This window comes from Arachis ipaensis, chromosome B9 (genome assembly GCF_059453495.1).
Source record: "Arachis ipaensis isolate K30076 ecotype BB chromosome B9, ASM5945349v1, whole genome shotgun sequence".
Taxonomy (NCBI): Eukaryota; Viridiplantae; Streptophyta; class Magnoliopsida; order Fabales; family Fabaceae; genus Arachis; species Arachis ipaensis.
Window position 1 is genome coordinate 115,850,450 of NC_142444.1, and position 22,130 is coordinate 115,872,579.

At 38.5% G+C, this 22,130-nt stretch overlaps 2 non-coding genes across 2 annotated transcripts; one reads left to right on the forward strand and one right to left on the reverse strand.

Moving 5' to 3' along the window:
• The first annotated feature begins 237 nt into the window (after positions 1 to 237).
• Positions 238 to 341, forward strand: LOC148546021 (small nucleolar RNA R71). The gene has a single exon (XR_015901942.1). It is a non-coding gene; the product is annotated as a small nucleolar RNA R71 (small nucleolar RNA).
• Positions 342 to 12,834: 12,493 nt separating this feature from the next.
• On the reverse strand, positions 12,835 to 12,942 carry LOC148546022 (small nucleolar RNA R71). The gene has a single exon (XR_015902106.1). It is a non-coding gene; the product is annotated as a small nucleolar RNA R71 (small nucleolar RNA).
• Between the last annotated feature and the right edge of the window lie 9,188 nt (positions 12,943 to 22,130).

Below are 22,130 nucleotides of genomic sequence, written 5' to 3' on the forward strand. Positions count from 1 at the left end.
ATGGCATTCAGAGTGTCAATCTCAAGAACTCCTTTCTTCTGAGTTGTCCCATTATTTACAGGATTCCTTTCAGGAGTGTACATGAATTGGTTATTTGCAACCATTTCAATGAGTTTCTGGGCTTCTTCAGGCGTCTTCTTCAGATGAAGAGATCCACCAGCAGAGTTGTCCAATGACATTTTGGATAGTTCAGACAGACCATCATAGAATATGCATATGATGCTCCATTCTGAAAGCATGCCAGAAGGGCACCTTCTGATAAACTGCTTGTATCTTTCCCAAGCTTCATAGAGGGATTCACCTTCCTTCTGTCTGAAGGTTTAGACTTTCACTCTAAGCTTACTCAATTTTTGAGGTGGAAAGAACTTTGCCAAGAAGGCATTGACCAGCTTTTCCCAAGAGTTCAGGCTTTCTTTAGGTTGTGAGTCAAACCATGTCCTAGCTCTGTCTCTTATAGCAAAAGGGAAGAGCATAAGTCTGTAGACCTCAGGGTCAACCCCATGGGTCTTAACAGTGTCACAGATTTGCAAGAATTCAGCTAAAAACTGATGAGGATCTTCCAATGAAAGTCTATGATACTTGCAATTTTGCTGCATTAGAAAAACTAATTGAGGCTTAAGCTCAAAGTTGTTTGCTCCAATTGCAGGAATTGAGATGCTCCTTCCACAGAAGTCAGAAGAGGGTGCAATAAAGTCACCAAGCATCTTCCTTGCATCTCCACCATTGTTGTTGGGTTCGGCCATGTTTGTTTTGTCTGCTTCCTTTTTGAAAATTTCTGTTAGGTCCTGATGAGCGGATAATTTATACGCTTTTTGGCATTGTTTTTACATAGTTTTTAGTATGATTTGGTTAGTTTTTAGTATATTTTTATTAGTTTTTAAATAAAAATCACATTTCTGGACTTTACTATGAGTTTGTGTATTTTTCTGTGATTTCAGGTATTTTCTGCCTGAAATTGAGGGACCTGAGCAAAAATCAGATTCAGAGGTTGAAGAAGGACTGCAGATGCTGTTGGATTCTGACCTCCTGATGCCAGGGCATTTTGGCCAGTTTCACTGACCTTTTCTTTACTGTTTTTAAGGTAGTTTCATGCATTTTCTTAGGAAATAAGCTAGTTTTGGGTGGATATTCAGTTACATCTTGATTCAAGCATACATTGTGCATTTTACATGATTTCATCAGGATTTTGCATGAATTATATGATAAATTGGATGATGCATGATCCATGATTAAAAGCAAGACTTTGATGCACTTTGTTTGATTGATTTCAGGCCAAAAGAAGAAGAGAAGAGCCACGTTAGTGGCTACGTTAGTTACACTAACGTGGGCACTAACGTGGAAGGAAGGAAAGCCACAACGTTAGTGAGAAAGGTTAGTGGCATTAACTTTGAAGAAAGGAAATGGAGCCAACGTTAGTGACACTTAACATTATCACTAACGTTGGCCAATGCTCACAAGTGGCCATGTTAGAGTCCACGTTAACTTAGTTAACGTGGCCTCTAACGTTAAAAGGGGGAAAGGAAGCAAACGTTAGTGACATTCAACATTGTCACTAACGTTGACCTAAGTGCACAATGCCACATTAACTCCCACGTTAACTTGGTTAACATGGAAGCTAACGTGAAGAGGCAAGAGTGGTCGACAACGTTAGTGACACCCAACATTGTCACTAACGTTGGAAGCAACCACATATCCCTAAGAAGCCACGTTAACTCCCACGTTAACCTAGTTAACGTGGAAGTTAACGTGAAGAAGAAGAAGTTGTCGACAACGTTAGTGACACCAAACATTGTCACTAACGTTGCCAACACAAACCACAAAGAGCCACGTTAACTCCCACGTTAACTTAGTTAACGTGGTAGTTAACGTGGGCAAAAGTTCCACCTGGCAGCTTGACCATGCCTTCTTCAAACAAGAATAACTTGAGCCACAAAACTCCAAATGAGGTGATTCCAGTGGCATTGGAAAGTAGGATTCCAGAGCTTTCCAAGCATATATGTCACTACATGGTTGACACTAAATTTGAGGGAGAAAACCTGCCCCGAAAGTGCAATGATGAACATGGTATCAGCCTGTATTTTGGCCAACTGACCTCTTCACCTTCCAAGAAGTATAACTCGAGTTGTAGAGCTTCAAATGATGCGCTTCCAAGAGCATTGAAAAGTAGAAATCCAGGGCTTTCCAAAAATATATAATAGTATGGGGTAGAGACTAAGTTTGAGCTTCAGAAACATGAAAATCGCTGGCGTTATTGGCAATCAACATTTCCAGTAACGTTGGCATATATGCCAGCGACCATGTCCACTTCAAAGGAGCATAACTTGAGTTACAGAGGTCCAATTGAGGTGATTCTAGTTGCATTAGAAAGCTGACATTCAGAGCTTTCCAACGATATATAATACTCTATAGTGGGCATGAAATTGGAGCACAAACAAGAGGCATCTTTTAAGCCCCAAAAACACCAACTGGGCAGCAAGTGCAACGTTAGCCACAATAACTTTAGCACTAACGCCACACTTGTAGCATTAGTTTGGCTAACTTTGGCACTAACTTTAGCACCTAGACCTCAACTTGACTCACTTCTCTCTCAAGTCCACTTCAAAGCTCAAGCAAGCAAGCCCACAATTGTTAACCAATCAAGGCCACAAGAAGCATCTAGAATAGGAATTTTCATTTAATTGTAATTTGCTTTCATTTTGTAATTTAGGAGAGCCTATATAAAGGCCTTAGTTTTTACATTGAAATGATCTTAGGCTAGACAAGGCTGGGAATTCTGGAAGGAGGGATTAGAGAGGGGTCTTCGGACTCCCTCCCCTCACACACTTTTCCTTCTCTTCTTTTAGTTGTAATTTTCATTTATGAATGTTAAATTTTCAATTTCAGTTTTTATCTTCATCTTTATTTTTCTGCACTTTCTTTCTTTTCTATTTTTGTAGAGCAATGATCAACTAACTCTTTACATTGGGTTAGAGAGCTCTATTGTGATTCAATGGATTAAGTGTAGTTCTTATTCTTCTTCTTCTTTCTTTTCTCTTGGTTTTACTTGAAAGCTTTCGATCTTCATCCAATTGGATAGTTATCTTGGAAAAGGAGCTATTCAGACTTGGATCTCTTTTGAACCTTGAAAGAGGAATGAAGAGATCAAGCTAGAAATGCTTTCTCATTTTGGACCAAATTGGGTTTGGATGGATATGTGACTATAATCCTCTCAATACCTGGTTTGGGAAATGCATGTGGTATAATCAGTGACCACACTTCATCTCTTCTCATGAGCAATTGACCAAGGAATTGGATATTGATCAAGATTTGAGAGATTGAATTGCAAGAAATTGTAATTCAATCAATTAAGATTGCCAAGGAGATCAATGAGTGCATTGATTGAGGAAGAGATGAAAATGAACTTGATCCAGAGGATTGCAATATCTCTTGATCCCAATGTTCATTTTATTTTTAGTTCTTACATTTACTTTTCTTGTCATTTTACTTCTCTGCACTCTATTGCTTTCTTTACTTTTCTGCCATTTACATTTCCTTGTTACTTATCACTCTATTATGATTCATCTAACTAGGATAATCAATTAACCATTGATTGCTTAATCCGTTAATCTCTGTGGGATTCGACCTCACTCTATTGTGAGTTTTACTTGATGACAATTCGGTATACTTGCTGAAAGGGAGATTTGTTGAGAGACAAGTTTTTCGTGCATCAAGTTTTTGGCGCCGTTGCCGGGGATTAATCGTGATTAAAAAACTACCGGTTGATTGATTTACTAGATTAGACACTTTTCTTTTGTCTTTGTTTTCTTTTGTTTCTTTATTTTCTTTTGCTCACTAACTGTTTGTGATATTACCTCACTGGAAATTTCCTCATCTGTGACAATGGAGATTCCAGTTTCTTTTGGTGATTATTGTTTGAGATAGAGCTTTCTGCAGGAAAGAAAGGAGCATCCATCATATTTTAGTCAATCAAATTTCATGGGAAACTCTCCACCACCACAGAATGATTCACTTTACCATGCTCATGGTGGGTGGGAGTATCAAGAACATGAAATGGGGGACTTTCCAGAGCCACAAAGTGGTCCATATCTTGGTGAAATTGATCACTACTCAAGTTGTGGCTGGGAAGATCATAATCAAAGAGATTTCACTCATTCATACCCCATTCATCAAGAGTCATCACCTCTCAATTATACAACCTCACCTCCAAGTTTTACATGCCTAAATTCTTCATCATTTGAGTATGCCTCAGCACAAAAGTCTATCCCAAATTCATACAATTCGTTTTACCATTCACAAAACTCAATCCACTACCCACAAGAGTCATACCATTTTCAGAACACACAACCACAAAACAACCAATTCCATTCACAAGCCAATCCCGACCAACCATTACAACCTACCCAACCTCCTTTAGATAAACTTGCTAGGATGGAACTCATCATTGAAGAATGCAGAAAAAGTAGAATAGAGGAGAGACTCACTAGGATAGAACTCCTCCTTGAAGAAAGAATAAAAACAATCGAAGAGGAGAAAATATCAGAAAGAGACCATAAAGAAAAATTGAGACAGAATGCACAACTCTATTCTGAAGAACAATTCATTGAAGAGCTGAGATCACAAAGAGAGACCACTTCACTCTCTCCAGAAACAGAGGAGTTCATTCAAAGGTCAAGAACAAATGAGGAAGTCAATCAAGGGAGCCCACACTCCAATGAAACAGAGAGTTGCATAGAGAGTGAGTTCATTGAACCACCAATTCAAGAAGTTCTTGATAAAGAGGATGCTCCACCCATCATACAATACCCAAATCTTGAAATCAAGGTGGTAAAGGCAATCAACATGAACACTAACAAAAGGATGGTGACCAAGAAAAGAAGGGCAATATTCATGAAGAAGAAAAGATCAACCAAAATCCATCCCACCCCCACCCCAACAAGCAAGTTTACTCAAGCTAACAACAGAAGAAGGCTTGCTAGAGAGAGGCACTCAAAACAAGGGGCATTAACTGGCTCCTCTTTTCTCTTGAGGTCATTCCTCTTAACAAACTGGAAGAAGAGGAAGAAAGTTGTGAACAACATGTCAAGCTAATGACATTAAAAGAGCGCTTGTTGGGAGGCAACCCAACTGTAGGTAACATTTTCTTGCTTTGCTTAGTTTACTTTCAATAATTTGGCATATGATTGCACTCTAAGTTTGGTGTTGCCATGCAACAATTTGAATTTCAATCTTCACTGGGTACTTGCAACATTCTAAATTGACAGTGGCACACTAAGTTTGGTGTTGCCACTTAACTTTCATGCAAAGTACCATGCCAACACCACTCATTAATGCAATCACATTGTCTCTGTTTTACTTCTTGTGCTTTTGTTATGATCCATAATCTTGCTTGCTGAAACACATGCATACTCACACTTCATTTTAAGACATTCATGATCCATCATAAACCCCGTCATCACTGTTTTAATTGTTGCTTGAGTATAAGCAATCATTCTATGTCTGGTGAGGGAAGGGGAAGAATAGGAGGAGAAGGGCAACAACAATGAAGATAAAATACAAGGTGGTAAAGTTCCTTTCTCCTCTTACTGATTTCCAGCATTTTAATTTGCTTGATTTTCTTCTATGTTCTTTGTATGTATGTGTGCTTTCTCCTTGTGAATAAGCATGTCAATTCTTTTTATTGATTAAGGCTGTGTTTTCTAGTCTGAATGTCATTACTGCATCCTTACTTTGCTTACTAGTATGCTTGTCCCTGTTGAATCAAATGAAAAGAGAATGAGTGTTTTATAAAAGACCAGAGTAGAGTTCATACTATGGAGTAAGTTCATGAGTTCATGGTGTGGTCATAAGTTAGCTAAGTTGGTTCAACCATAAGGTGGGAGGACAACTATCTGTCATGACTACTATGCTTGAGACACACCCCATGAGACTAGCTAAATAAGAAGATCCTAATAAGAAAAAGGGAAAGAACAATCAAAGTTAAGGAATAAAAGAAAAAGAACAAGCAATAAGGCTAGGCACCAATGGTTTTTAATCTTGAGCATGTGTCTGTGGTGCTCCTGTGTGAGGGATCTACTTGGATGAATAAGCTCTTAGGGGTGCCTTATCACTTGGTAACTTGGGTTAACTAACTCGGGATTATCAGCTGAAAGTCCACTATCAAGAGTAACCCTCAATACAGAGCATTTAGTAACCCAAAGAGGTGCTGGACACCAAAGTCTCAAGAAAAGAAAATAAATAAACTATGTGCCTATGGTGTGTATGTATGGGGGAGAGACTTGAGGGAGTAAGTCCCTAGGGGTGCTTCAACACCTAGCACCTTGAACCAACTGGTTCGGGAGTGTTAGCTGAAAGCTTATTTTAAAGAGTTGCCCCCTTACAGAGCACTTAGCTTAAGAACAAAAATAAGCCCTGAAATGACAACAAAAGGATCAATGAATAAAAGTCTCATGGGATGCAATCACAATGAGTATTCTAGGACATGATAAAGGTCTGAAAGCCAGGAATGAACCTAAGTTGCTATGCATGAAACCACCATAAAACCAGGGACATGACTTCCACAAGAATGACTCATTTCCCTTGGCATTCCATTCATCATTCTCTTGTTCCAGTACTTGCTTAGGGACAAGCAAGCTTTAAGTTTGGTGTTGTGATGCCAGGGCATTTTGGCCAGTTTCACTGACCTTTTTTTTACTGTTTTTAAGGTAGTTTCATGCATTTTCTTAGGAAATAAGCTAGTTTTGGGTGGATATTCACTTACATCTTGATTCAAGCATACATTATGCATTTTACATGATTTCATCAGGATTTTACATGAATTATATGATAAATTGGATGATGCATGATCCATGATTAAGAGCAAGACTTTGATGCACTTTGTTTGATTGATTTCAGGCCAAAAGAAGAAGAGAAGAGCCACGTTAGTGGCTACGTTAGTTACACTAACGTGGGCACTAACGTGGAAGGAAGGAAAGCCACAACGTTAGTGAGAAAAGTTAGTGGCATTAACTTTGAAGAAAGGAAATGGAGCCAACGTTAGTGACACTTAACATTATCACTAACGTTGGCCAATGCTCACAAGTGGCCACGTTAGAGTCCACGTTAACTTAGTTAACGTGGCCTCTAACGTTAAAAGGGGGAAAGGAAGCAAACGTTAGTGACATTCAACATTGTCACTAACGTTGGCCTAAGTGCACAATGCTACGTTAACTCCCACGTTAACTTGGTTAACGTGGAAGCTAACATGAAGAGGCAAGAGTGGTCGACAACGTTAGTGACACCCAACATTGTCACTAACGTTAGAAGCAACCACATATCCCTAAGAAGCCACGTTAACTCCCACGTTAACCTAGTTAACGTGGAAGTTAACGTGAAGAAGAAGAAGTTGTCGACAATGTTAGTGACACCAAACATTGTCACTAACGTTGCCAACACCAACCACAAAGAGCCACGTTAACTCCCACGTTAACTTAGTTAACGTGGTAGTTAACGTGGGCAAAAGTTCCACTTGGCAGCTTGACCATGCCTTCTTCAAACAAGAATAACTTGAGCCACAAAACTCCAAATGAGGTGATTCTAGTGGCATTGGAAAGTAGGATTCCAGAGCTTTCCAAGCATATATGGCACTACAAGTTTGACACTAAATTTGAGGGAGAAAACCTGCCCCGAAAGTGCAATGATGAACATGGTATCAGCCTGTATTTTGGCCAACTGACCTCTTCACATTCCAAGACGTATAACTCGAGTTGTAGAGCTCCAAATGATGCACTTCCAAGAGCATTGGAAAGTAGACATCCAGGGCTTTCCAACAATATATAATAGTTTGGGGTGGACACTAAGTTTGAGCTTCAGAAACATGAAAATCGCTAGCGTTATTGGCAATCAACATTTCCAGTAACGTTGGCATATATGCCAGCGACCATGTCCACTTCAAAGGAGCATAACTTGAGTTACAGAGGTCCAATTGAGGTGATTCTAGTTGCATTAGAAAGCTGACATTCAGAGCTTTCCAACGATATATAATACTCTATAGTGGGCATGAAATTGGAGCACAAACAAGAGGCATCTTTTAAGCCCCAAAAACACCAACTGGGCAGCAAGTGCAACGTTAGCCACAATAACTTTAGCACTAACGCCACACTTGTAGCATTAGTTTGGCTAACTTTGGCACTAACTTTAGCACCTAGACCTCAACTTGACTCACTTCTCTCTCAAGCCCATTTCAAAGCTCAAGCAAGCAAGCCCAAAATTGTTAACCAATCAAGGCCACAAGAAGCATCTAGAATAGGAATTTTCATTTAATTGTAATTTGCTTTCATTTTGTAATTTAGGAGAGCCTATATAAAGGCCTTAGTTTTTACATTGAAATGATCTTAGGCTAGACAAGGCTGGGAATTCTGGAAGGAGGGATTAGAGAGGGGTCTTCGGACTCCCTCCCCTCACACACTTTTCCTTCTCTTCTTTTAGTTGTAATTTTCATTTATGAATGTTGAATTTTCAATTTTAGTTTTTATCTTCATCTTTATTTTTCTGCACTTTCTTTCTTTTCTATTTTTGTAGAGCAATGATCAACTAACTCTTTACATTGGGTTAGAGAGCTCTATTGTGATTCAATGGATTAAGTGTAGTTCTTATTCTTCTTCTTCTTTCTTTTCTCTTGATTTTACTTGAAAGCTTTCGATCTTCATCCAATTGGATAGTTATCTTGGAAAAGGAGCTATTCAGACTTGGATCTCTTTTGAACCTTGAAAGAGGAATGAAGAGATCAAGCTAGAAATGCTTTCTCATGCTGGACCAAATTGGGTTTGGATGGATATGTGACTATAATCCTCTCAATACCTGGTTTGGGAAATGCATGTGGTATAATCAGTGACCACACTTCATCTCTTCTCATGAGCAATTGACCAAGGAATTGGCTATTGATCAAGATTTGAGAGATTGAATTGCAAGAAATTGTAATTCAATCAATTAAGATTACCAAGGAGATCAATGAGTGCATTGATTGAGGAAGAGATGAAAATGAACTTGATCCGGAGGATTGCAATATCTCTTGATCCCAATGTTCATTTTATTTTTAGTTCTTACATTTACTTTTATTGTCATTTTACTTCTCTGCACTCTATTGCTTTCTTTATTTTTCTGCCATTTACATTTCCTTGTTACTTATCACTCCATTATGATTCGTCTAACTAGGATAATCAATTAACCATTGATTGCTTAATCCGTTAATCTCTGTGGGATTCGACCTCACTCTATTGTGAGTTTTACTTGACGACAATTCGGTATACTTGCCGAAAGGGAGATTTGTTGAGAGACAAGTTTTCCGTGTATCACCTCCCTGCACTCAAAGTGGATTTTCTGGAGCTACAGAACTCCAAATGGCGCGCTCTCAATTGCGTTGGAAAGTAGACATCCAGGACTTTCCAGCAATATATAGTAGTTCATACTTTGCCCGAGTATAGACGATGCAAACTGGCGTTCGACTCCAGTTCCATGCTGCATTCTGGAGTTAAACGCCAGAAACAGGTTGCAAAGTGGAGTTAAACGCCAGAAACAGGTTACAAACTAGCGTTCAACTCCAAAAGAAGCCTCTACACGTGTAAAGCTCAATGCTCAGCCCAAGCACACACCAAGTGGGTCCTGGAAGTGGATTTCTGCATCATTTACTCATTTCTGTAAACTCTAGTAACTAGTTTAGTATAAATAGGACTTTTTACTATTGTATTTACATCTTTGGATCATCTTTGGAACATCTTTTGATCTTTAGATCACATTTGGGGGCTGGCCGTTCAGCCATACCTGGACCTTATCACTTATGTATTTTCAACGGTAGAGTTTCTACACTCCATAGATTAAGGTGTGGAGCTCTGCTGTTCCTCATGAATTAATACAAAGTACTACTGTTTTTCTATTCAATTCAAGCTTATTCCTTCTCTAAGATATCCATTCGCACCCAAGAACATGATGAATGTGATGATTATGTGACGCTCATTATCATTCTCACCCATGAACGCGTGCCTGACAAACACTTCCGTTCTACATGCAAACAAGCTAGAATGAGTATCTCTTAGATATCTAATACAGAGGACCGAGTCCGAGATATTAGAATCTTCGTGGTATAAGTTAGAACCCATGGATGGCCATTCTTGAGATCCGGAAAGTCTAAACCTTGTCTGTGGTATTTCGAGTAGGATCTGGGAAGGGATGGTTGTGACGAGCTTCAAACTCGCGAGTGCTGAGCGTAGTGATAGACGCAAAAGGATAGTAAATCCTATTCCAGTATGATCGAGAACCGACAGATGATTAGCCATGCAGTGACAGCGCATTGGACCTTTTTTACAGAGAGGATGGGATGTAGCCATTGACAACGGTGATACCTACATAAAGCTTGCCATGGAAAGGAGTAGGAATGATTGGATGAAGACAGCAGGAAAGCAGAGGTTCAAGAGGAACGAAAGGCATCTCTATACGCTTGTCTGAAATTCTCACCAAAGAATTACATAAGTACCTCTATCCTAGTTTATATTTCAATTATGTTTTAATTATCAAATCTCCATAACTATCTGAATCCGCCTGACTGAGATTTACAAGGTGACCATAGCTTGCTTCAGGCCGACAATCTCCGTGGGATCAACCCTTACTCACGTAAGGTTTATTACTTGGACGACCCAGTGCACTTGCTGGTTAGTTGTGCGAAGTTGTGATAAATAGTTGAGATTACAATTGTGTGTACCAAGTTGTTGGCGCCATTGATGATCACAATTTCGTGCACCAAGTTTTTGGCGCTGTTGCCGGGGATTGTTCGAGTTTGGACAACTGACGGTTCATCTTGTTGCTCAGATTAGGTAATTTTATTTTAATTTTAACCTTTTTATTTTTACTCTTTTATTTTCGAAAAATACAAAAAAAATAATTTCTTCTTTTTTCGTTTTTCCCAATTAATTTTCGAAAAATCGAAAAAATTTAATAAAATCATAAAACCAAAAATATTTTGTGTTTCTTGTTTGAGTCTAGAGTCAAGTTTTAAGTTTTGGTGTCAATTACATCTTTTTAATTTTCTAAAAAAATTATTTTAAAAAATTTCATGCATTGCATTCTTCATGATCTTCAAGTTGTTCTTGGCCAGTCTTCTTGTTTAATCTTCATATTTTCTTGTTTTGTGTCTTTCCTTGTTTTTCATATGCATTCTTAAATTATTAATGTCTAAAGAATAAAAATTTTTAAGTTTGGTGTCTTGCATGTTTTCTTTTCTTGAAAATCTTTCAAAAATAAGTTCTTGGTGTTCATCTTGACATTCAAAGTGTTCTTGGTGTTCATCTTGACATTCATAGTGTTTTTGCATGCATTTTTGGTTTTGATCTTAATTCTTCATGCTTTGTTTCATTCCTGCTGTTTAATGAAAAAAAAAAAAGAGAAAAACATCAAAAAGATATCTTTTCCTTTTTTCTCTTTCATCATTAAAAATTCAAAAAAAAAAAATATCTTTCCCTTTTTCACTCATAAAATTCGAAAATTTGAGTTGACTTTTTCAAAAAATTTTTAAAATCTAGTTGTTTCTTATGAGTCAAATCAAATTTTCTATTTAAAAATCCTATCTTTTTCAAATCTTTTTCAAAAATCAAATCTTTTTCATTTTTCTTTCATAATTTTCGAAAATTTCAAATTGATTTTCAAAAATCTTTTTCTTATTTCTATTTCATATTTTCGAATTTAATACTAACAATTAATGTGATTGATTCAAAAATATTAAGTTGTTACTTGCCTATTAAGAAATGTTCAATCTTTAAATTTTAAAATCATATCTTTTAGTTTCTTGTTAGTCAAGTAATCAACTTTAATTTTCAAATCAAATCTTTTTAAATTTCTTTTTCAAATCTTTTTTATCAAAATAAGTTTCAATCACATCTTTTTCAAAATCAATTTCAAAATCTTCTCTAACTTCTTATCTTTTCAAAATTAATTTTCAAATCTTTTTCAATCAATCTTATCTTTTTGTTTCAATCATATCTTTTTCAAAACTACCTAACTAATTCTCTCTCTAATTTTCGAAAATCTCTTCCCTCTTTTTCAAAATTCCTTTTTTTATTTAACTAATTGTTTTAATTTTTAATTTAATTTGATTTCAATTTTAATTTTCAAATTTTAACTTTAATTTTAAAATATTTTTATTTTATTTATTTAAATTTTCGAATTCTTCTCATCTCTCTTCTCCTTCTTACATTCTTCTCTTCTTATACTTGCATAAGGAATCTCTATACTGTGACATAGAGGATTTCATATTTTCTTTTCTATTTTCTTCTTTTTCATATGAGCAGGAACAAGGATAAGAACATTCTTGTTGAAGTTGATCCTGAACCTGAAAGGACTCTGAAGAGGAAGCTAAGGGAAGCCAAAGCACAACTCTTTGGAGAAAATCTGACAGAAATTTTCGAAAAAGAAGAAAACATGGCCAAAAATAATAACAATGCAAGGAAGATGCTTGGTGACTTTACTGCACCAAATTCCAATTTACATGGAAGAAGCATCTCAATTCCTGCCATTGGAGCAAACAACTTTGAGCTTAAACCTTAATTAGTTTCTCTGATGCAACAAAACTGCAAGTTTTATGGATTTCCATCTAAAGATCCTTTTCAGTTCTTAACTGAATTCTTGCAGATCTGTGATACTGTTAAGACCAATGGGATTGATCCCGAGGTCTACAGGCTTATGCTTTTCCCGTTTGCTGTAAGAGACAAAGCTAGAGTATGGTTGGACTCTCAACCTAAAGATAGCCTGAACTCTTGGGATAAGCTGGTCACGGCTTTCTTAGCCAAGTTCTTTCCTCCTCAAAATCTTAGCAAGCTTAGAGTGGATATTCAAACCTTCAAACAGAAAGAAAGTGAATCCCTCTATGAAGCTTGGGAGAGATACAAGGAGCAGACCAAAAAGTGTCCTTCTGACATGCTTTCAGAATGGACCATCTTGGATATATTCTATGATGGTCTGTCTGAGCTATCAAAGATGTCACTAGACCATTTTGCAGGTGGATCCATTCACCTAAAGAAAATTCCTGCAGAAGCTCAAGAACTCATTGACATGGTTGCAAATAACCAGTTCATGTACACTTCTGAAAGGAATCCTGTGAATAATGGGATGCCTATGAGGAAGGGAGTTCTTGAAATTGATACTCTGAATGCCATATTGGCTCAGAACAAAATATTGACTCAGCAAGTCAATATGATCTCTCAGAGTCTGAATGGATTGAAGGAATCATCCAACAGTACTAAAGAGGCATCATATGAAGAAGAAGCTTATGATCCTGAGAACCCTGCAATAGCAGAGGTGAATTACATGGGTGAACCCTATGGAAACACTTATAATCCCTCATGAAGAAATCATCCAAATTTCTCATGGAAGGATCAACAAAAGCCTCAACAAGGCTTTAATAATGGTGGAAGAAATAGGTTTAGCAATAGCAAGCCTTTTTCATCATCCACTCAGTAACAGACAGAGAGTTCTGAGCAGAATCCATCTAGCTTAGCAAATATAGTCTCTGATCTATCTAAGGTCACTGTAAGTTTCATGAATGAAACACGGTCCTCCATTAGGAATTTAGAGGTACAAGTGGGCCAGCTGAGTAAAAGAGTCACTGAAACTCCTCCTAGTACTCTCCTATGCAATACAGAAGAGAATCCAAAAAGAGAGTGCAAGGCCATTGATTTAACCATCATGGCCGAACCTACAAGGGAGGGAGAGGACGTGAATCCCAGTGAGGAAGACCTCCTAGGACGTCCAGTGATCAACAAGGAGTTTCCCTCTGAGGAACCAAAGGAATCTGAGGCTCATCTAGAGACCATAGAGATTCCTTTGAACCTTCTTATGCCATTCATGAGCTCTGATGAGTATTCTTCTTCTGAAGAGAATGAAGATGTCACTGAAGAGCAAGTTGCCAAGTACCTTGGTGCAATCATGAAGCTGAATGCCAAATTATTTGGTAATGAGACTTGGGAAGATGAACCTCCCTTGCTCATCAATGAACTGAGTAATCTGGATCAACTGACATTGCCTCAGAAGAAACAAGATCCTAGAAAGTTCTTAATACCTTGTACCATAGGCACCAAGACCTTTGAGAAGGCTCTATGTGACCTTGGGTCAGGGATAAACCTCATGCCACTCTCTGTAATGGAGAAACTAGGAATCTTTGAGGTGCAAGCTGCCAGAATCTCATTAGAGTTGGCAGACAACTCAAGAAAACAGGCTTATGGACAAGTAGAGGATGTGTTAGTAAAGGTTAAAGGCCTTTACATCCCTGCTGATTTCATAATCCTAGACACTGGGAAGGATGAGGATGAATCCATCATCCTTGGAAGACCCTTCCTAGCCACAGCAAGAGCTGTGATTGATGTGGACAGAGGAGAGTTAGTCCTTCAACTGAATAAGGACAACCTTGTGTTTAAAACTCAAGGATCTCCTTCTGTAACCATGGAGAGGAAGCATGAAAAGCTTCTCTCACTGCAGAGTCAACCAAAGCCCCCACAGTCAAACTCTAAGTTTGGTGTTGGGAGGCCACAACCAAACTCTAAGTTTGGTGTTGAACCCACACATTCAAACTCTAAGTTTGGTGTTGGGAAGTTCCAACAATGCTCTGAACATCTGTGAGGCTCCGTGAGAGCTCACTGTCAAGCTATTGACATTAAAGAAGCGCTTGTTGGGAGGCAACCCAATGTTATCTAATTATATTTATTTATTTTCTATTGTTATTTTATATTTTTCTTAGGTTGATGATCATGTGAAGTCACAAAAACTACTAAAAAATCAAAAACAGAATGAAAAATAGAATGAAAAATAGCACACCCTGGAGGAGAACAGTCTGGTGTTTAAACGCCAGAAACAAGCATCTGTCTGGCGTTTAACGCCAGAAACAGGCACCAAGCTGGCGTTTAACGCCAGAAACAAGCATATGCCTGGTGTTAAACGCCAGAAACAAGCTACATTTGGGCGTTTAACGCCAGAAACAGGCATCAGTCTGGCGTTAAACGCCAGGATTGCACAGCAAGGGCGTTTTACATGCCTAATTGGAGCAGGGATGTTAAGTCCTTGATCCCACTTGATCTGTGGACCCCACAGGATCCCCACAGGATCTGTGGACCCCACATGATCCCCACCACTTCTTCTCTCCTCTTCACACCTTTTCATAACTCTCTTCCCCTCCAAAACCATCATACACCCACCTACACCCACCCACTCAAATTCAAACCATCACTCCTTCCTTTTCACACATCATAACCACCTTAAACCCTCAGTGGCCGAACCATTCACACACCTCCATCTCCTCCATCTCTTCTTCTTCTCATCCTTTCTTTCTTCTTTTGCTCAGGGACGAGCAAATATTTTAAGTTTTGTGTGGTAAAAGTATAGCTTTTTATTTTTCCATAACCATTAATGGCACCTAAGGCCAGAGAAACCTCTAGAAAGAGGAAAGGGAAGGCAATTGCTTCCACCTCTGAGTCATGGGAGATGGAAAGATTCATCTCAAAGGTCCATCAAGACCACTTCTATGAAGTTGTGGCCAAGAAGAAAGTAATCCCTGAGGTTCCTTTCAAGCTCAAAAAGAATGAGTATCCGGAGATCCGACTTGAGATCCAAAGGAGAGGTTGGGAAGTTCTCACCAACCCCATTCAACAAGTCGGGATCCTAATGGTTCAAGAGTTCTATGCAAACGCATGGATCACTAGGAACCATGATCAAAGTGTGAACCCAAATCCAAAGCATTGGCTTACCATGGTTCGGGGAAAATACTTAGATTTCAGTCCGGAAAATGTAAGGCTGGCGTTCAACTTTCCAATGATGGAAGAGAACGCACGCCCCTACACAAGAAGGGTCAACTTTGATCAAAGGTTGGACCAAGTCCTCATAGACATATGTGAGGAAGGAGCTCAATGGAAAATTGACTCAAGAGGCAAGTTAGTTCAATTAAGAAGGCATGACCTCAAACCAGTGGCTAGGGGATGGCTAGAGTTCATTCAACGCTCAATTATTCCTACTAGTAACCGGTCTAAAGTTAATATAGACCGGACCATCATGATCCATAGTATCATGATTGGAGAAGAGGTGGAAGTTCATGAGATTATACCTCAAGAACTCTACAAGGTGGCTGACAAATCCTCCATGTGGGCAAGGCCTTTCCTCACCTCATTTGCCACCTCTGCAATTCGGCTGGAATTGACATAGAGGGAGACATCCTCATTGAAGAGGACAAGCCCATTACTAAGAAAAAGATGGAGCAAATAAGAGATCATGGACCTCAACATGAGCATGAGGAAATTCCTCACCATGAAATCCCTGAGATGCCTCAGGAGATGCACTTTCCTCCACAGAATTATTGGGAGCAAATCAACACCTCCCTAGGAGAATTAAGTTCCAACATGAGACAACTAAGGGTGGAACACCAAGAGCACTCCATCATCCTCCATGAAATTAGAGAAGATCAAAGAGCTATGAGGGAGGAGCAACAAAGATAAGGAAGAGACATAGAGGAGCTCAAAAGCACCATTGGTTCTTCAAGAAGAGGAAGACGCCACCTTCACTAAGGTGGACTCATTGCTTAATCTCCTTGTCTATTTATTTTTTGTTTTCGGTTTCCATGCTTCATATTTAATTATGTTTGTGTCTTTACTATATGATCATTAGTGTCTAAGTGTCTATGCCTTAAAGTTATGAATATGAATCCATCACCTCTCTTAAATGAAAATTGTTCTAAAAACAAAAGAACAAGAAGTACATGGTTTCGAATTCATCCTTGAAACTAGTTTAATTATTTTGATGTGGTGGCAATGCTTTTTGTTTTCTGAATGTATGCTTGAACAGTGCATACGTCTTTTGAAGTTGTTGTTTATGAATGTTAAATATGTTGGCTCTTGAAAGAATGATGAAAAGGAGAAATGTTATTTGATAATCTGAAAAAATCATAAAAATGATTCTTGAAGCAAGAAAAAGCAGTGAATACAAAAGCTTGCAGAAAAAAATGGTGAAAATAAAAGAAAAAGAAAAAGAAAAAGTAAGCAGAAAAAGCCACAAGCTCTTTAAACCAAAAGGCAAGAGCAAAAAGCCAATAGCCCTTAAAACCAAAAGGCAAGGGTAAATAAAAAGGATCCAAGGCTTTGAGCATCAGTGGATAGGAGGGCCTAAATGAATAAAATCCTGGCCTAAGCGGCTAAACCAAGCTGTCCCTAACCATGTGCTTGTGGCGTGAAGGTGTCAAGTGAAAACTTGAGACTGAGCGGTTAAAGTCAAGGTCCAAAGCAAAAAAAAGAGTGTGCTTAAGAACCCTGGACACCTCTAATTGGGGACTTTAGTAAAGCTGAGTCACAATCTGAAAAGGGTCACTTAGTTTTGTGTCTGTGGCATTTATGTATCCAGTGGTAATACTGGAAGACAAAGTGCTTAGGGCCACGGCCAAGACTCATAAAGTAGCTGTGTTCAAGAATCAAAATACTGAACTAGGAGAATCAATAACACTATCTGAATTCTAAGTTCCTATAGATGCCAATCATTCTGAACTTCAATGGATAAAGTGAGATGCCAAAACTATTCAAGAGGCAAAAAGCTACAAGTCCCGCTCATCTGATTGGAGCTAAGTTTCATTGATATTTTGGAATTTATAGTATATTCTCTTCTTTTTATCCTATTTGATTTTCAGTTGCTTGGGGACAAGCAATAATTTAAGTTTGGTGTTGTGATGAGCGGATAATTTATACGCTTTTTGGCATTATTTTTACATAGTTTTTAGTATGATTTGGTTAGTTTTTAGTATATTTTTATTAGTTTTTAAATAAAAATTACATTTATGGACTTTACTATGAGTTTGTGTGTTTTTCTGTGATTTCAGGTATTTTCTGGCTGAAATTGAGGGACCTGAGCAAAAATCAGATTTAGAGGTTGAAGAAGGACTGCAGATGCTGTTGGATTCTGACCTCCCTGCACTCAAAGTGGATTTTCTGGAGCTACAGAACTCCAAATGGCACGCTCTTAATTGCGTTGGAAAGTAGACATCCAGGGCTTTCCAGCAATATATAATAGTCCATACTTTACCCGAGTTTCGATGACGTAAACTGGCGTTTAACACCAGTTCCATGCTGCATTTTGGAGTTAAACGCCAGAAACAGGTTGCAAAGTGGAGTTAAACGCCAGAAACAGGTTACATACTGGCGTTCAACTCCAAGAGAAGCCTCTACACGTGTAAATCTCAATGCTGAGCCCAAGCACACACCAAGTGGGCCCTGGAAGTGGATTTCTACATTATTTACTCATTTCTGTAAACCCTAGTAACTAGTTTAGTATAAATAGGACTTTTTACTATTGTATTTACATCTTTGGATCATCTTTGGAACATCTTTTGATCTTTAGATCACGTTTGAGGGCTGGCCATTCGGCCATGCCTGGACCTTATCACTTATGTATTTTCAACGGTAGAGTTTCTACACTCCATAGATTAAGGTGTGGAGCTCTGCTGTTCCTCATGAATTAATACAAGGTACTACTGTTTTTCTATTCAATTCAAGCTTATTCCTTCTCTAAGATATCCATTCGCACCCAAGAACATGATGAATGTGATGATTATGTGACGCTCATTATCATTCTCACCCATGAACGCGTGCCTGACAAACACTTCCGTTCTACATGCAAACAAGCTAGAATGAGTATCTCTTAGATATCTAATACAGAGGACCGAGTCCGAGATATTAGAATCTTCGTGGTATAAGTTAGAACCCATGGATGGTCATTCTTGAGATCCGGAAAGTCTAAACCTTGTCTGTGGTATTTCGAGTAGGATCTGGGAAGGGATGGTTGTGACGAGCTTCAAACTCGCGAGTGCTGAGCGTAGTGATAGACGCAAAAGGATAGTAAATCCTATTCCAGTATGATCGAGAACCGACAGATGATTAGCCATGCAGTGACAGCGCATTGGACCTTTTTTACAGAGAGGATGGGATGTAGCCATTGACAACGGTGATGCCCTACATAAAGCTTGCCATGGAAAGGAGTAGGAATGATTGGATGAAGACAGCAGGAAAGCAGAGGTTCAGGAGGAACGAAAGGCATCTCTATACGCTTGTCTGAAATTCTCACCAAAGATATACATAAGTACCTCTATCCTAGTTTATATTTCAATTATGTTTTAATTATCAAATCTCCATAACTATCTGAATCCGCCTGACTGAGATTTACAAGGTGACCATAGCTTGCTTCAGGCCGACAATCTCCGTGGGATCGACCCTTACTCACGTAAGGTTTATTACTTGGACAACCCAGTACACTTGCTGGTTAGTTGTGCAAAGTTGTGATAAATAGTTGAGATTACAATTGTGCGTACCAAGTTGTTGATGCGCATAATCTAGTTATGCTACGATTTAGGAAATTGTACGATCGGCAAAATTCCTTCCGGCAAGTGCACCGGTTATCGTCAAGTAAAAACTCACAATAGAGTGAGGTCGAATCCCACAAGGATTGGTTGAATGAGCAATTCGGATTAGAAGTGTGTTCTAGTTGAGCAGAATCAAGGTTGAGATGAGTATTGCGGAATGTAAAATTGGCGGGAAAAGTAAATGACAAGAAATTAAAATGGCTGAATCTTAAATTGCATGAATTAAAGAGCAGAAACTAAATTGCTGAAATTAAAGGGGATGGGGGTGATTGCATGAATTTAATTGCAGGATGTAAAGAAAAAGTGGAAATCAGAATTGGGGAATTCATTGGGTTATAGGAGATATTGAGATCTCCGAATCAAAACATGTTTATCTCTTCCTCAACCAATGCGTTCATTGAATTTTGCTTGGCAATCTTATATGATTGGATCCCAATTCCTTGGCTCACCAATGCTCTCTAAAAACAAACAAATTCCCAATCCCTTGGTTTAAATGTTCATAAGAAGAGATGATGCTTGATCACTGATTATACCACACAATTTCATGAACCACAATTTGGTAGGATTACATGTCACAATATCCATCCAAACCCCAATCCAATCCACTGTGAGAAAGCTTCTCTAGCATGAATCCTCCATTCCTTTCCCAAGGCTCCGAAGGATTCCAAGTATGAATAGTTTCTTTCCCAAGACAACTACTCAATGGAATTAGATCGAGAAGCTTTCTAACAAAATTCAAGAGAAAAGATTGAAGAAGAAGATAAACTATTATTGATTCATTGAATTACAATAGAGCTCCCTAACCCAATGAAAGGGGGTTTAGTGAATCATAGCTCTGAATTCAATTACAAAGAAAAGGAAAACTAGCTAAAAGTGAAAGTAAAAGTCTAAGGTCTCCATCAGGGGCTGGATTCCCCTTCAATCCCCCCCTTCTAAATGCAGAAACTAAGGCCTTTAAATAGGCTCCCTAAATTACAAAATGAAAATGAAATTCAAAGCAAATTACAATCAAATGAAAATAAACTATTCTAGATGATTCTTGTGGCCTTGATTTGGTGTTGTTGATGGGCCTTGCTTGCTTGAAGGGCTGAGTGACATAATTGATCCAAAAAGGATAATGATCCATTAAACTACACTCAAATGTTGCACCCCCTTTCTTGAGTCGTCACTTTGTTCTCTTGTCAACCTTGCCAATTTGATGCCAAATATAGACTATTATACCTCGTTGGAAAGCTATGGATGTCAGCTTTCTAACGCAACTGGAAGCACCTCAATTGGATCTCTACAACTCGAGTTATACTCCATGGAAGGTGAAGAGGTCAGCTGGCCTGATTGCATGTTGGTACTATGCTCTTCTATGCACATTACGGGGCTGTTTTCTTCCTCAATTTTTAGTATCCACCATGCATGCCATATATGCTTGGAAAGCTCTAGATGTCTTCTTTCCAATGCATTTTGAATCACCTCATTTGGAGTTTTGTAGCTCAAGTTATTTATGTTTGAAGAAGGCATGGTCAAGCTGTTCCATATAACACGTTTAAGCTTCAGTTTAAGGTTAAACTGAAGCTTAAACGTGGATAAAGGAAGGGCAGCCCTGGAGGTCGAACACGTTTAACCTCCAGTTTGAGGTCAAACTGGAGGTTAAACGTGGAAGCTTAGAATGGTAGCCCTGGAGGTGTCGAACACGTTTAACCTCCAGTTTGAGGTCAAACTGGAGGTTAAACGTGGAAATGGAGAGAGCAACCCTGGAGGAGAAAGGCTGTCGAACACGTTTAAGCTCCAGTTTGAGGTCAAACTGGAGCTTAAACGTGGAAATGGCTCCCTGGTGCTATTCCCACTTCTGGCGTTTAACCTCCAGTTTGAGGTCAAACTGGAGGTTAAACGTGGAACTCCTTCCTGAGTGGCATTATCATTCTGGCGTTTAACCTCCAGTTTGAGGTCAAACTGGAGGTTAAACGTGGAAATGCTTCTTTGGTGAGACCTTCCATTCTGGCGTTTAACCTCCAGTTTGAGGTCAAACTGGTGGTTAAACTTCATTTCCAGCATTTCTTATCCTTCATGATTTTTGGCGTTTAAGCTCCAGTTTAGGCTTAAACTGGAACTTAAACTCCACATGTGATATTCAAGCTTCCTTTATTGATTTTGTTGCTTCCTTGCCTAGCTTCTTCTTCCCTGAAATCATCCAAACAGTTGCATCAAAGTCTTGCTAAAATTCATGAGAATTCTTCCATTCATAGCATTCAAGGAATATAACTAAAAACTCATGGAATTTGCATAAAAATCTTCATGTTTGAATGATTTAAGACAAGCATGACTATTTGGCCCAAATGATTACTTAAGGCTCAAGAAAATGCATAAAACAACTAAAAATAAAAGAAAAAGGCTAGTGAAACTAGCCTAAGATGCCTTGGCATCACAACACCAAACTTAATCCTTGCTTGTCCCCAAGCAAGTTCTGAATTATTGAGAAGAAAGAATGAAACAGAAAGTAAATTCATTAGCCATATCAGTAAGTAATTGACATTGATTAATGGGGTGTTCATGCAGAAAGTTGTTGCAGCATCACTTTATTGTTTCTTAGGTAAGAATGTCACTTTTTATGTTTCCACTAAAACACTGCTATGGCCTCTTGTTATTCACATATCCTTGGCAAGTTTCTTTTCATTGTTTTTTCTTTTTCTTTGAGCTTATTTGCTCCTTGTTGCTCAGTGTCATGTGTTGCACAAGCCTT